The 16,114-nt window shown below is 35.2% G+C and overlaps 1 pseudogene; it reads right to left on the bottom strand.

The window, feature by feature from the left end:
* LOC103597518 overlaps positions 1-16,114 on the bottom strand; it is a 58,314-nt pseudogene that overhangs the window by 15,166 nt on the left and 27,034 nt on the right.

Here is a 16,114-nt window from a genome sequence, read left to right as displayed (position 1 = left end):
CAAGCAGTGCTGGGAAAACTGGATATCCATATGCAGAAGAATGAAACTAGATATGCATCTCCCACCATACACTAAAATCAACTCAAAATGGATTAAATACTTAAGTATAAGACCTGAAACTGTAAAAATACTAAGGGAAAATATAGGTGAAACACTTCAATACTTAAGTATAAGACCTGAAACTGTAAAAATACTAAGGGAAAATATAGGTGAAACACTTCAGCAATGATGTATGGGCACATGCTTTATGAAAAGCACAAGAAGCAAAAGAAAAAATAAACAAATGGTACTATATCAAATTAAAAAGCTTCTGCATAGCAAAGGAAACAACAAGTGAAACAACAACTTACAGAGTGGGAGAAAATTTTTGCTAATTATGCATCTGACAAGGGTTTAATATCCAGAATATACATAGAACTCAAGCAATAACACAGTGAGAAAAACAAATAACCCAATTAAAAAATGGGCAAAGGAGCCAAATAGAAATTTTTCAAATGAAGACAAATGGCCAACAGATACATGAAAGAATGCTCAACATCACTAGTCATCAGGAAAATTCAAATTAAAACTGCATTGAGATACCACCTAACTCCAGTTAGATTGGCTATAATCAAAAATATGGTGAATAACAAAGGCTGGTGAGGGTGTGGAGAGAAGGAAACACTCCTACACTGTTGGTGGGACTGTAAATTAGTACAACCATGATGGAAAACAGTATGGAGGTTTCTCAAACAACTACAGGTAGATCTTCCATATGATCCAGCAATCCTTCTCCTGGGTATACACTCAGAGGAATGGAAATCATCATGTTGAAGGGATACCTGCACTCCCACGTTCATTGCAGCTCTGTTTACAATAGCTGAGATATGGAACCAACCTAAATGTCCATTGATGGATGATTGGATAAAGAAACTGGTATATACACACCATGGAATACTACTCTATCAGAAAAAAGAATGAAATACTCCCATTTGCAACAACATGGATGAGCCTAGAGAAACTTATGTTGAGTGAAATAAGCAAAGCATAGATGGGTAAATACCACATGTGCTCACTCATATGTGGGAGCTAAGAGAGAAAGAAAGGAAAGAAAGACCATGGTAGTACATTGGTCTTACAGAGGGAGGGAACATTCCTAGGGCTACAAAGTGGAGGGGGGAGGGAAGAGGGAGGGGAGGGAGGTTGGGGTATAATTGGGTGGGGGATATGGGGTACAAAAGTAATTTCTAGTAGTGGGTGTGCCCCCAGTATGAATCTGGCCCTCACTTCATGGGCACAAGGGGTAACAGTTAGCTTTGTATCTCATGAATATTCATAATAAATAAATATATAAATAAACAAACAAACAAATAAAAAGAATAGACAGAAACTGTGGAGAGCTGGAGGGAGCATGCCCCAAATTAACTAGATCATCATTAATTAGTATCAGAAAATTGCTACCAACTGGAAATAAAAATTGGAAGTTAACAGATCTTGCAAATTTTTCAGGAAAGTCTACAGATATGGAATTTCATGTAAAATTTTTGATTTTAAAATGTCTTCATTTTGATAAAAACATTGAGCAAGCTAAAAAAAACCCTTATCTCAAACATGTCCTGTTAGGTTGCAGTTCATGAGCTCTGCTCTGTGCTAAATGCTCTGGAGAATACAAAAGATTATGGCATTCTGGGGTTTCAGGGGACTTAAAGAGATTGCATAAATCAGGAATTATGCTTTTGGGGACACAGACTCTCTGAGTAGCTGATTAAGGGAAAGACACTTTTCCCTAGACAAATGTGCATATGCATACACATTCAGAACTTTTCAAAAAATTTCAGTGAATTATAGAAGCCACAGAGTATTACCATGAAATTGTTCAGGGAAATCTAGTTTAAAGAACTTTTGATCAAGATCAATGCTCCTCATAAGAATCTCCTGAAGGGTTTGTTAAAATGCAGACTTCTGAGCCCCACCCTGAGAGATTCTGATTCAGCACATCTAGGGTATGGCCCATATCACACTCTGAGCAGCACATATCTAAATCAAACCTCTTATTTCACAGGAGAAAAAAAAAAGGAGCCCAGAAAGGGAAGGGATGCTCCAGGCACCTGAGTCAGGAAGGTGACCAGAACTCAAGGCTCCTGAATCCAAATTTGAGGCTCATCCTATACAATTCTCCCTAACAAGATATTGCTTCTAGACTCTTTTTTTTACTCCTGGTCACCCTGTTATAGTCTACCAAACATGAGATCATCACATAAAATTTCATTCGTGACATGAGTGTTTTTGTTGTTGTTGTTAAGCAGGTATAATTGATCCTCAGTACCATCCTTCTGTTTTTAGATTTATTTATTTTGTTTATCTCTGTACCTTTCTGTGGGGTACAGAGTTGAATATTATTACCTGTATGTAATATGTGATGCTCAAATTAGGATAAATGGTATATTCAACATTATACAATGTAAATTTTTTTGTGTGGCCCTTTACCAATTCCTCCTTTACCCACCTCCCCCTCCCCTTTCCTACCTCTGGTAACCTCAGTTCTGTTCTCTCCTTTTGAAAGTTCAACGTATTACTGTGATTGTTGTATCTTTCTTTCTTTTAAAAATTTGTTTATTTTTCAGCTCCCACTTATGAGTGAGGGTATGCGGTATTTCTCTCTTTGTGCTTGGCTTATTTCATGTAACATGATTTTCTCTGAGTTCATCCATGTTGCTGAGAATGCCAGTATTTCCTTCTTTTTATTGCACAGTATTATTCCATTGTGTATTTATACCACATTTGCTTTATCCAGTAGTCCAACAATGGACATTTCCTTTACGATTTAAATATGCACACACACACATGCGTGCACACATGTGTGTGGGGGTACTTCAAGAAGTTCGTGAAAAGACTGAATTAAAAGATAATATGAATCCTTTCATGAACTTTTTGAAGCCCCTTGTATATGATATACAAGGGGCTTCTGCTGCTCCCAGAGACATAGAATTACGGTGTCATTAAGTAGATAATTTGTGGTCTCCTAGAAAAATAGCTTGTCATTTTAGCAGTATAAATCCATAACATATAGGTGAGTCTGATCTCTTTGCACTATTTTGGTAGAGAATGTTTTACACAGAAGATGGAATATGACCTAGGTCATGAAGGGTGAATAAGATGTAGTCAAACAAGGAAAACAGGAGAAACATATGAGGTAAGAAGAATAATGATAGCATAGGTGCAGAAATGAGAAAATGATTAACATTCCTTCTTTAGCAGACTAAACTCCAACATGAATTTAAAAACTTAGGTTTTCGGAAAACATTAAACTACAAGAACTGCATCATTTTGTGAAAAAAGCCTCCAAATATTTTTATATTTAATTCAAAATATGTATTAAGAAATTTTGTCTTATACTGTAGCCTCACAGTGACATAATTGTGGAGTTCAAATTGGTTGACCACATTTTAATATAAAGTGATCACATAAGTATCACGAGAGACATATTTAGCTCTTCCAACAATCATTTGTTAATATTTGGGATTACAGGATGAAAAGGTACTATCTGTTTCTTTCTTGAATATGCAGGTAAATTAACTTTATGCTAAAATGTAAACAATATATAGATTTTTGTGGTGGGAATAAAAATGCAGGATTCAGTTGTCATGCTGCAGGGAGCACAGCTGACTGACAGCACCAGCTGCTGCACCTCTGGATCAGCCGCTGTATTAGCACTGAGGCCTTTTGTCCATGAGTTGCTCCCAGTCAATGACTGAGAACAGCAGACAGTGCTGAAGCAGGCCCATTCTGGAGACACATGGGACCCTACAATAGGCAATTGTGTTGAAGACTTCCCATTAGTTTGAGTATACCTGTATGGAACCGCTCTACAGTCAAGACTCTTCCTACACAACCCTTCTTCCTCCTTTTTGTTCCTCAGGGATCAGACTGCCTCATTGTATGAGGGCTCTTCCAGCCCAGCCTTCTCCTGCTCCTTTCCTTTCTCAATAGGCATTTCCCCCAGTAAATCTCTAGTACATCTAATCCTTTCTCAGACTCTGCTTCTTGAAGAACCTGGGTTAACAGAAGGTTTAAGTGGGTCTGAAACTATATTTGACTGTGGACTTATAGGTTATTAATACAAATAAAAATCCAATGCACTTACTTGTAGAGGGAAATAAGAGAAAACCAAGGGAATAGCCCCCAGAATGCAGAGTGGCAAAGCTACCATGATGACCAAAGTTGTTCCATTTACATCCAATGTACAATTCATCCAGGTCCATAAGTAGAAATGGAAACTCATATCAATTACAAACATGTCCTGAAAAATTTGATATCAGGTCATTTTATTTTTAGCTCTTTATGGTTTAGAATGAGGGAAAGAAGAAATATATCATTCAATGGAAAAATTTTAAAAAACTGTTTATCCAGGTGTGACAATCTGATGATTAAATAAGTCTAACTACATGGTCTTTGCCCACCTCTAACCCGTCTGCATATATTTCCACCCTCATAGTTGATTATAACAATTAAAAGGCTGTTGAAGTAACAAGATGTCTATGATCAAGCAGTTTATATTTCCCAGTGACAACTGCATGGCAATTAATTACACAACTGAAGTCAGATTCTGATAAAAAATTTAAAAAGTATCCAAAATCCAGTAGCTGAGTTTTCAAAATCCAGTATTCCAGGCATTGGGGTACCACTATTTACTATTCAAAAATTGTAAAACACTCCTGGGGCATTGTTATCCACTGTGAACATGTCAACAGCTTTCTTGCATAGCTAGGTCCTACCCATACCAGAAGGAGCAGGAAAAGAAAATAATCTTCATTTACAAAATTAGAAATGGAAAGATGGAGGTGGTCAACAGGAATGAGAGAAGGACAATGGAAAGACCATGCATTAATTCACACTTTCTTGCACTAACTTCATCAAATCTATGTGGTAGAAAGTGTGATCTAACAGTTCCCAGGGAATAGAAAGACACTGAACCTTGGAGGGATGAACAATTGAGTTCAGGGAAAACTGGTACAAAGAATATAGATAGAATTTTATTAGTTCTGTCTTGCTTTGGGATTTCCCTGATTATCTCATTTACCAAATAGTGTAACAGCATCATATTCATATGCAACTTCCTACTTGTCTTTACAATTTACCTTCTCATATTCTCATCTGCTCAAGACCTAATGATTTAAAATTTTATTGTATAAAAATGGTAATTATTTAGTAGGGTCACCGTGGGAAATGTCCAGCGAGAGACAGAAAACTGGTGATCAAGACCTTCTGTAAGTTTTCAATGAACAGTGTGTACATTGATATGATTAAGCAAGATTTAATATTCCATTAAGAATTTGTCATGCTAGATACTTTTAGTTATATTTTCATGTTTTGTCTTCACTTCCCCTCATACAAGAATTTTTTTTTACATATACACATATTAACATATTTCAAAGTTATGGATCTGCACTGTCTAATACAGAAACCATTAGCCATATGTGGTTACTGAGCACTTGAAATGTGGCTACTACAAATTGAGGTGTGCTGTAAATATACATAATAAAAACCAGACTTTAACGACTTTGTCCAAAAAAAGTAAAATATTTAATTAATAATTTTATATTGGTTACAGTTTGAAATAATATTTTGGATATATTTTAAATAAAATATATTATTATAATGAATTATTTTGACTATTTCTTTTTACTTTTTTATTGTGGCTACTAGAAATTTTTAAGTTACATATGTGTTTTGCATTATATGTCTATTGAACAGTGCAATTATAAGTGCTTGATAGCAAACACAATGAGGAAAGCCCTATAGCTAAGCAGAGGCACTCTGGCAATCTGCACCCATCCCCCACTTACTGTAAGTGATTTCTTAAGTTTTCATAAAGCCAGAATGTTTTTGAAGTCCAGATATCTCCATGCAGACTTACAATTTTTTCCCTTCTTAGCCTAAACCAGTGATTCTCAAACTCAAAGCATGTGAGAATTAGAATGGCAGACATGAAAGCACATGTATTTCTTGTATTCATTAAGCAATGTTCAAGGGTTCTTTTAATTATATGTATAAGATGTGACTCTTTTATATACCAGTTAGAAAAAAAAAAAAAGAAATTTAACAATGAAACGTATGCTAACCACAATCCCATCTTTCTAGTATGATACTTTGTACAAATGAAATTATACTAAATATGGGCCATCACTTTTAGGCATGCTATTTAACAAGGTATGTCTTTTTTTACCTTGGTAAACCATTTGATGATCTGGCCTATGAGACTGGTTTCCAAAAACTGGAGTGGGAAGTGCAGCACATTATTCAACAGCTGAGTAAATAAGGTTTGAGAAGCAGCCAGGGAGCCTCTGGTGATGATATAAGCTCCAGAGCAGACAAGGAGACCTAAACACACATTATTATCAGGATAATATTAATCTCTTAAAGAAATTACGTGTTTTAATTCTCAAAAGGTTGTTTATAATAACATTTTAAAATTTAAAACCAAATTTGGTCAGTAATTGTGGACCGAACTAAACATAAATGTATATGGTTCATTGGAAATAGACAGACACTGCTGATGGTTGGACATGCTTCCCCACAGAGATGTCCTCATTCAGGGTCATAGCTCCTATATAGAAATGCACAGAAGATAAAAGAATAATAGATCAACCTAGGTCGTGGAATTTTAGCAAACTATTAATTTTATGATATCCTGTGGAACAATGTGGTAGTCACCAGTATTGTTAGTCAAATAGTTATAGTTCTTTCAGCTTCTAGGTACATGGTAAAGTTTAATTTTCTGTTCCCCTTCTGGTCGATGGAACCAAATGAATAGATCTGAACAGTGAATTACGAGAGAAGAAACATATGCCACTTCCAGATTAGAGCATTTAATTGCTGGTGTCAGACCTGCTACAGCTCCTATTCCCCTTGCACAGTGCCTGCCAACATTTAAATGATGTCGGATTGTTCCTTCAACTTGGGTCCCTAGGATAAGCAGAGTTCCTTTCCTGACCTACAGTGGACACATGGTATGAGTGAAGAATAAAGTTTTTGGCATGGTAAGCTACTGAGATTTGGTTGGCCAGAGGGTTGTTCCTGTAATAACTAAAAAAGCAGATAACATATACAAAAACTTGCAGCATTAGTGGAAGAGGTTGGAAAACAGTTAGTAGAACACATTAACTGTTAGCTGCACCTGACAAAATATGCAAGAAAGAGACAACCTCATAAAAGAGCTATCCAGCATGTAAGAAGAAATGGAAGGAAAGAGTCCCCAAATTGGGAAATTTGTAGCTGAAAGAAGAAATGCTTTGTTACAATAATTGATTCAAAGATGGAATATGACTCAAATTGTTTCAAGCAGAGTAATTTCATGAACTTCTATAGAAGTAAGTTCTTTGAAAGGTACATTTCCATCACCATGTGAAGCCTGAACTGAAACCAATGAGGAAAATAAATAGAGATGATAAATTAAGAGAGCCATGGACACTTTATCTGAGCCTCTGGTTGAAGTGTGTTTAAAGATCCCTGCCTGAGCTTTTCAACTTTGGGGTAAATTTCCATGTTACTTCAGCCAGTTTGTTGTTGAGTTTGAACTGATACACAACTGCTCAATTACATTCTAATACACAAAATTGATAATAAAAGTGTGTTGCCAATATGATCCTTGTTCCTTTTTAGGTGTCATGTTTAAAACAAAACAAATCAAATATAGTTGACCTTCATCACCTTAAATCCTTTTAGCTCATTTCTTCATATTTTAAAATAATATCATATACTCTTGTTAACTGATTTCTCAGTCTTAAATATTGTATTTTCCTTCCTCCCTCCCCCATCTTTTCTTCTTCCCCTTTCAAAAATAGGTTACCCCAGAGGGGCAGTGGAAGGGGAGAGGGAGGAGGAAAAAGGAGGACTTGGTAAAGGGATATGAAAATCAACTACATTGTATATTGAAAAATTAAATTTAAAAAATAAAAAATAAAAACAACATCAACAAAAAAATAGGTTAGCCTTTTTTTCTCAAATATTCAGTATTTATGTTACTACTAAACAGGTATTATTCATGAAGTTCAGTACATCTATTGTGCTTGTGCTACTATCTTTATTCTCAACACTTCAATAGCCAGCAAATCTCTTCTGAATATATTCAAACTCATCAGATATTCTATTATTTCTTTCATCCAGTTTAGCCCCCACCCCTCTGCAACACAAACTGCCCTCCTGGAACCCTCTGTCTTTTTGTTCTAAATTAGAATGGTTGCTGAAACAGGCATTTGTAGTCTTCAGTTATGGAAAATACGTATATTTTAAAAATGTTATGTACTTGATAATTTTCTCCTCAACATACTGAAAATTTTATATAAATGTTGAACTTCTTGAATTGTTCCTCTAATTTCTTCTTATCTATCATTTGCCCTCTCTGTTTTCAGTGGTGTACATTTGAGATAATTTCTTCCAATTTATCTTCTTACATTGTACAATCTTTTAAAATTTCTATAGTCTTTTCAAGAACTTTCTTGTTCTCAGATTGAACTTATTTCAGCATATTCTTCACCTACTGTATGGATGCAATATTTTGAATCTTTGAAGATACTGATGAGACCTTTTTAAGGTCTAATTCTATTCCAAATATTATTGCTTTACTTTTGAGTTTGGTGGCTCTATTCATTGACTCTTATTTATGCTGTTGGTTTAATTAAAATGTATGACCATCCATCATTATCAGTTTAAAAATATAAGGGAAAGATGTAGTTAGTTAATACAGGTGCTTGATGTGACTTTCTTCTTCCATTGTATACTCTAATTTTCCCCAACATTTCTCTCCCCTGAATGGACAGATATGTCCCTGGAAGTCTTCATACTGAGATCCAGACACGTAGGCTAAGGCTTCTCCAAGAGGCACAATAAGGAAACTTTCTTCTATGTATGCCACACATGAGAGAAACTCTACGAAGTTACTTCAAAAGGTTCATGAAAAGATAGAATTAAAAGATAATACGAATCTTTCCATGAGCTTTTTGAAGACCCCTCATAACTTCCTCTTTAAACATCAGCTTTCTAGTTTTCATCGTACTGCTGCTGTGCCAGGGGCTGTATACATTGGTGCCGCTGGCAGGTGTTCTAGGAAAGGCTGACAAGCCAGCAGAACCATGGTCTGGTGAATTACTTTGATTATGTCCATGAAACTCAGTTCTACTCTCTGTACCTGTAACCAGGAGTTTAGCTCTTTTTCATGGCTCAATAGAACATCTCCCCTTCTGTCATACCGTCTCCAGTATCTGTTCTTGGCTTCTGCCCTTGGCTCTCTATCAGTATAATCATTTATGTAGAAATCTATCACCCTGAAATTCCCTAAAAGCCTTTTCTTTAATATTTATTCACTATCATTTCAGTGAAATTTTGTGAGATAAGTAAATGATCCACTTGGCCATTTAATTTGGAAGCAGCAGTGTAGTCCTTAAACACTACACTTGGAAAATAAGGTGCCTATATTTTACACATCGAGTTGGAGAAAGGAAGTTCCTAACAGTGATATATAAAACACAGTAGATTAGGGATGTGCAGAGGCAGAATGTCCTAGCGATTGAAACAGCTGAGGCCCAAGAAAAAAAATGTTCAGGGCTACTTCTTTTTTTAGAAAATGAGGTAAGATCTTTATTACTGTTATAAAATATAGATGTAACATTTTCTGCTTCAGTACTCCAGTTTTGTTTGAATGTTAACCTTCTATATTATCCATAGCAGACCTCCAGTATTAACTTGTGAATGTGCTGTTTGTGCTTTAAAGTTAAAAAAATGTGAGCTATGCTGATGTCTGTGGATAAAGTCTGCTCTTGATTGGACCAGGTTTCATAAGATGTAGCTGTGGTGTGCTGAAAAAAATCAGAAATTATAGATTTTCATGTCTTAGGCTCACCTTCCCTATGGAAATGAAATTTACAATTGCATTTAATAGTGTTTGAGAAAAAACTGAAATTTTTTATATGTAAAAATTAAAAGTGAAGAAGAAAAAATTATAGAGATCTGTATTGTAATAACTGCAAGAATAATTGTAATAGTAACTGCCATAGTATTGTAATGACTGTAAAGACCACTCTAAACAAAAAATCAATCAGGAAAAAATGTTTATCATTAAACTGTGCATAATCTCTTGCCTTCATTACAAAATATTTCCTATATTTACTGATGGTTAATAAAAATTAAACTTTATACAAGTAATATTGTGGATACTAAACCTGCATACTTTATATTCTATAGGAAATGCTATATGCTCACTTAAAACATTCTTCTAAAGTTGTTGAATCTACTCTAAAGCTGTAACATGAATTCACTGGATTGGTATGAGTTTAACCCTCATGGGTATATGTGATATACATAGATATAGAGATTCATGTGTATTTGGATATTTCTTTTTCTGCTAAATAATCTAGACCTCTATATCTAAATTTTTCTCATTACGTAGCAAACTGCAAGTTGATAAACTTGGCTGTCACTGATTCAAAACCAAACACATTGTAAAGTCCTGTTCTTTCTCACTATAGATAATCTCATTCTAGTTATTAACATTTATTTCCCCAATGTTGTTAACAATAACAAAACAAATATAAATCTGTCTTATAATATTTGTTTATCTTCTGATGGAGACATTTATAAGCAGTACTATGGCCATACAATAAAAGTAAGATGAAAAGAAGTGAAAAGAGAAGCAAAGCCCTAAGTTCTAAATTTTTAAATTTTATCTTCATTTTCTATTACCCAAAGCATGTATCTCTCTGTTTTCCCTTATGAATATCCTTACATATCATGACTTCCACTAGATGGCTCTATTATTTTCTTATTTGAATCGCTATCACTCTCTCTCAAGTTGCCTTCCTTTCTTCATATAAATGCAACAAATTGTTTCTATTTTTAAAATTTTCCCCTTAATTATACTATACCTGGGAGTATCCTTCTTATTCTTTCAAATTACCTAACTTCTTTGAAGGACTTAATGTATATATAATGTATCTTTTCTTTAATTCTTAATTATTTAATTCTCTACAATCTGCCTTCTTTTTCCACCCCATTGATGATGTTTCCTTGACTATAATCGGGGGTCTTTTCTCAATTTTCGTTCTCCTTAACGTAACTGCAGCATTTCAGGACCATTGCAAACTTTACTTTCCTGAACCACTACCTTGTTTTTCTTTCTTTTTTTTTTGGCTTGTTACATTGTACTTTCTGGCTACCTTGGAAATCAGCATATCATAGTATGGAGTTTCCTAAAGTATATTCTGTGGAATCCAAGCTGCTCAAGATGTTAAGGGACAACACCTGAAAAAATAAAATTCCATGGTCAAATGGGATTTGAGAAACATTGGGTTAAACAGAATCAAACAGGTCCATTTATTGTAGAATATCTCAAAATTTTTAATGAAGGAAAAAGAGGGAAGATTTCAAACTCATAGAGGAATATAGTTCTTAGTTTCTCAAACTTATTGAAATAGAATGCTGTGTTTGTGGAGCATCTCATTACTGCTCATGTAAAACCCTTTTGGAAATATTAATTTAGTGGTAAGAACATAAGCTTAGGAATCTAGTAGACATGGATCCAAATCTCACCTCCAAAACTTACTAGTCATAGGACTTTGATTATATTATTTGTCTTCTCCATTGTTAAGTATTAACTAACTTATTGCACTCTTGCTATATGCTCAGCACTTTTCTACATACTTGATACATATTATCTAATTCAATCACTGGAACAATCTTTGGGTAGGGAATATCTACATTTTACAATTTATAAAACCAAAAGTTTAAGTAACATACCCAAAGTTAAGGAGTTACTCATTAGTATGTTAAATGAATTAATGTACTAGTTTAAACCATACGGAATTGCCATTTTTGTAGGTCAGAAAAGGCTAAATACAGCCAATTTCATTTGGTTCTACCTCTGTAATTAAAACTCTTTGGGTTTCCAGGCACAGAGAAAGCATTCACTTTATTGTGGTGGTTGTTCCATCTCTTTCTCTTTCTCTGACCGGGAACCGTTCAACTTCTGTGAAGCCAGTCCCCTAATCGGTTCTACACAGATATTCTTCAAGAATCTGTCATTCACTTTTGTGGTTCTTAAACCTCATTCACTGTGATCACATTTATGTTTATGGCTTCATTATTTTCTCTATAGAATGATTTCAGATCTAAGTAGAACCACAGAACTACAAATGTTAGAACTTCAAGGAAATGTAGAAATTATATAGTCTAAGCCCTTCACTTTTTACAAATAAGGAAACCTACTTTTCAAACTTCCAGATATGCATTTTAGTCTGTCTACTGGGGGGGGGAACAGTGGAAAAATGTAATAACACTTCCCATTAAATGTGCCCCAAATCGAATTCACCATTTCTCTGCTCCACCAATTAAAGCTTCCTCTTGGTTTCTTCATTTTGGTCGTCATTGTTCTCCCAGTTACCCAATCTAAATCTCATAATCATCACTGATGATGCCCTTTACTCACTCATCCTCAGATCAGCAATTCTTATATATGTTTTCACTGCAATGTCCTTCCTATCCATTCCTTTTGTCTAATTTCATTGAATCTCTCTGCCAATTGTTCATTCATTCATTCATCATGTATTTATTCAGTTCTCTTTTGTTCCTAATTGGAGCACTGGACTAGATGCTTTGGGCAACACAAACATGGGTCAGATAAGAGATCTTTCTGTACCAAATTACTTCCCCAGACTCCTGAATATACTTGATTATTCTTCCTCTACCAACCCCAACTTCTCCCTGGTCTGTCTAACTTTAGTCCTTACAAAAAAACCCATATTTTTATCATCATTGCTTATTTATTCTTGGTCTAAACTATAACTCCAATTATATCACTTCATTCCTAATTTCCCAAAGTGTTCCACTTGCATTTCAAACTATCATGTTCAACATATCTCCCAACCACCTTCCCACCTTTAGATCTCCTACGGCCCTACCAATAACCTGAAGACTATTCCACTTGCACCCTCACTTTTGCCTGACTTCCTTCTTATCTTCCTCATCATGTCTTTGCTCACACCTTTCTATCTGCCTCGACCACCTTATTTCCTTCTCTGTGATGTCAATATAACAAAATGCTGTCCATCCTTTTAGTGTCACCTCAAATGCCAAGTACTGCTTACAAAACTATTAATTTCTCAACCAAGTACGGCCTTCTCCTGCTCTGAATACTCATAGTGCTTTCTTTTACTACCTTTACTGCAGCTATTGTTTACCATGTAGTTTGTGCAACTGACCTAGGCACCATTTGGCTTTAAACTTCTTAACAGACTCACCTATTGATCTTTACATAATTCACAACCCTCACACATACAGAGAATGGCCATGTGGTCAGGACTTTTGAATCCTGCATGACTTAACGTATAAGTCTCAGTTTCCTCAGCTGTAAAATGAGGGCAATAGCACCCTCCTAAATAGGTATTGTCAAGATTAAATGAGACAAATATATAAATTATTTAATGTGGGCCATGTAGCTGATACCTACAAGTTTTGGTTTAGTCTCTCAAATATGGTGAATTGAAAACATATGCTTTGAATTATCCTCAAATATTTGAAAATTATGTCATAGGTTTTATTTGAAATAACATGATTTTATGTGCTTGAGTTCAAATCAATTACATCAGAAAGAGAAAAGAGAAGCAGCTGGACATTTTTTTTTTTACCTTGTATTAATCCCAATAATCCATAGATACTGAGTTTGTTGCTTTTTATTTTCTTCCATTCTATAAATTTGTTCATGTGTTTTGCTTCTTCTGCCCAGGCACTAAGCCATAGATTCTATCTAATGCTCACCAAATTCTGCCCTAGGTAAGTGGCCACAACCAGCCACACCCAGTGCCAACCAAAGGCTTGGAGGTACTGCAGAATAATTGAGAACTTCATCTAAAGGCAAACTGATATAAAATTAAGTTACTGAGAAATATCAGAATGTGGCACACCATTTCTGACTAGGTTTCTTTACCAATAGGTTCTAATTAGCATCAACTAAATAAACAGCATGATGTAGGACTTCAAAGCTGTACTTTAAAGTCAGACAAGCTAGATTTAAATCCTATTCTAACATTTCTTAAGCTATGTGATGTTGGTCAAGTTACTAACTCCTCTAACTCTCATATTACTCATCTGTAAGTTGAAATAATAACGGTAGCCACCTTACAAGTACATGTAAATTGTCAAGCACATTCCTGAGCACTTAAAAGTAAGTGCTCAATTAATGTTCATTGCTATCATTAGTAAACAAGATATAAATAACTAAGTAACTAGATAACATGTAATCCTATCTAAATATCATTGTAATATCCGACAATTTAATTTAATTTAATTTCTTCAAACTATTATGTAACAACCCTCCTTAAATTAAATAGAAAATCTATAGCGTTTATTAATAATGTAATGTAATCTTCTATATTTGGGTGATAAATAACAAATAACATTAGTTCTTCTCTTGCTTACCCCACCAATAGGGATCTGTTCTTGTTTCACGGAGAACTGTTTCCCTTGATCCAGGGAGGGCCTGATAAAGCAAAACAATCCACTTTTTAGGTTTTAGATCAACCAAACATTAAAAAGAAGTATACATTCTCAACCATTTTGTTGCATTTTCTTTACTTCCTTACCTTTACAGCAATCTGGCTTGCCCTGATGATAACATTTCTCCTTTAGTCTTATCAGAGGGAGACTGTTTATTCTCCCATCCCCCACATAACTTAGGGACAGGGCATGTTGTCTGATTTTTCACTGTTCCAAATAATTATCCTTCAAATTTGAGCCGAGTCCCTGGATTGTTAAAGCTAATGCCATCTTGCTGTGCCATAACTCTATTCCTGTTCATCTACTCACTTCCTGGCATAGACTAGCATCTACTTAATTCCTGGAGTATCGGAGGACTACTGTCAGTCCCAATCTTCTTACTTTGTTCTTCCACCATCCTGTGTAATGGCATAACTTACACTGACAACTGAATTAAACTCAATCTCTTCCCAAGTTTCATGGCCTTCATACTTCCAGGGTCCTTCATCTTCATTCTACTTTGGCCATCAGCTTTCATGACCTTAGACCATGAGTCTTACTACATGAAATTAACTCATCTCTGAAAACCTCTAAATATTTCAGTCTCTGGCCATAACCTGTTCTATTTCTAAATTGTTAATTCAGTTACTCCTACTACCTTTGTTTGTTTTTTTTTTATTCCACCTAGATTTCCAGTTATCAGACCCAACTTTCTATAGTCTTTGCCCTCTTGGACAATCAATGATCCTGATTTACCTGGGATTTTCCTGTTTTTAACATTGGCTGTCCCTGAAGTCTGTACCTGAGGGAAACTCCTCAGTCCCGGTCAAATCTGCTTCCTTTTTCTATTTCCTTCATTATTCAGCCTATACTTCATGACTGTCATTTCATTCAAACTGGAGTAATATTCTGAACCCCCATTCCATGCTTTCCTTCCATTAAAACTCTCTGTTAGAACTCACATGTCAGTCTTGGTCACACCTACTCCTGTGAAGTGCTGCTGCAAAAAATTGGTTCCACCACAAATTAGTATCTTCCTTCTACCTGGATTCTCAATAGTGCCCAGAAATCTTTGCATCACTCAGAAGGGGGCCTCACATCCTACTTCATGGAGAAAATAGAAGCAGACAGTGAAGTCAGTGACCAAACTTTTACATTTATTTGTATTTCCACCCAGCCTTTCTGATTCTCTCCTGCAATAAACACAGGTAGTTCCCTCCTTAGATCTAAGGATAACACTATGACCTAAATCCCACTCTGTGCCACTTTCTCAAAACAAGTTTATTAGTTATGTTTCCACACTTTCCTGTTAATGAGTCACCTGATTAAAAATACAGATTATAAAATTTCTCCTCTAGAAATCTGCCTTTTAAACAAATAATCTAAGGAATTCTTATCTTACGGCAAGTCTGAGAAACACTGGATTGCTCCCTCTCTTTTCCAATCTTCACCTTCTTCCTTTCTACTGACTCCTTCCATCAGCCTACAGAGATGAACATTCTTCACATTTTAAAACCAATACCATCACTACAAAAACAATCCCACTCTCAACTCTATGTCCTCCTTCAGTTACTATCCTATTTCTTGCCTTTCTTTTGTAGCCAAATATTTT

The sequence above is a fragment of the Galeopterus variegatus genome, unplaced genomic scaffold (genome assembly GCF_000696425.1).
Source record: "Galeopterus variegatus unplaced genomic scaffold, G_variegatus-3.0.2 Scaffold2337, whole genome shotgun sequence".
Classification (NCBI taxonomy): Eukaryota; Metazoa; Chordata; class Mammalia; order Dermoptera; family Cynocephalidae; genus Galeopterus; species Galeopterus variegatus.
Note: the sequence above shows the minus strand (reverse complement) of the source record. Positions and strands in the feature narration are given on the sequence as shown.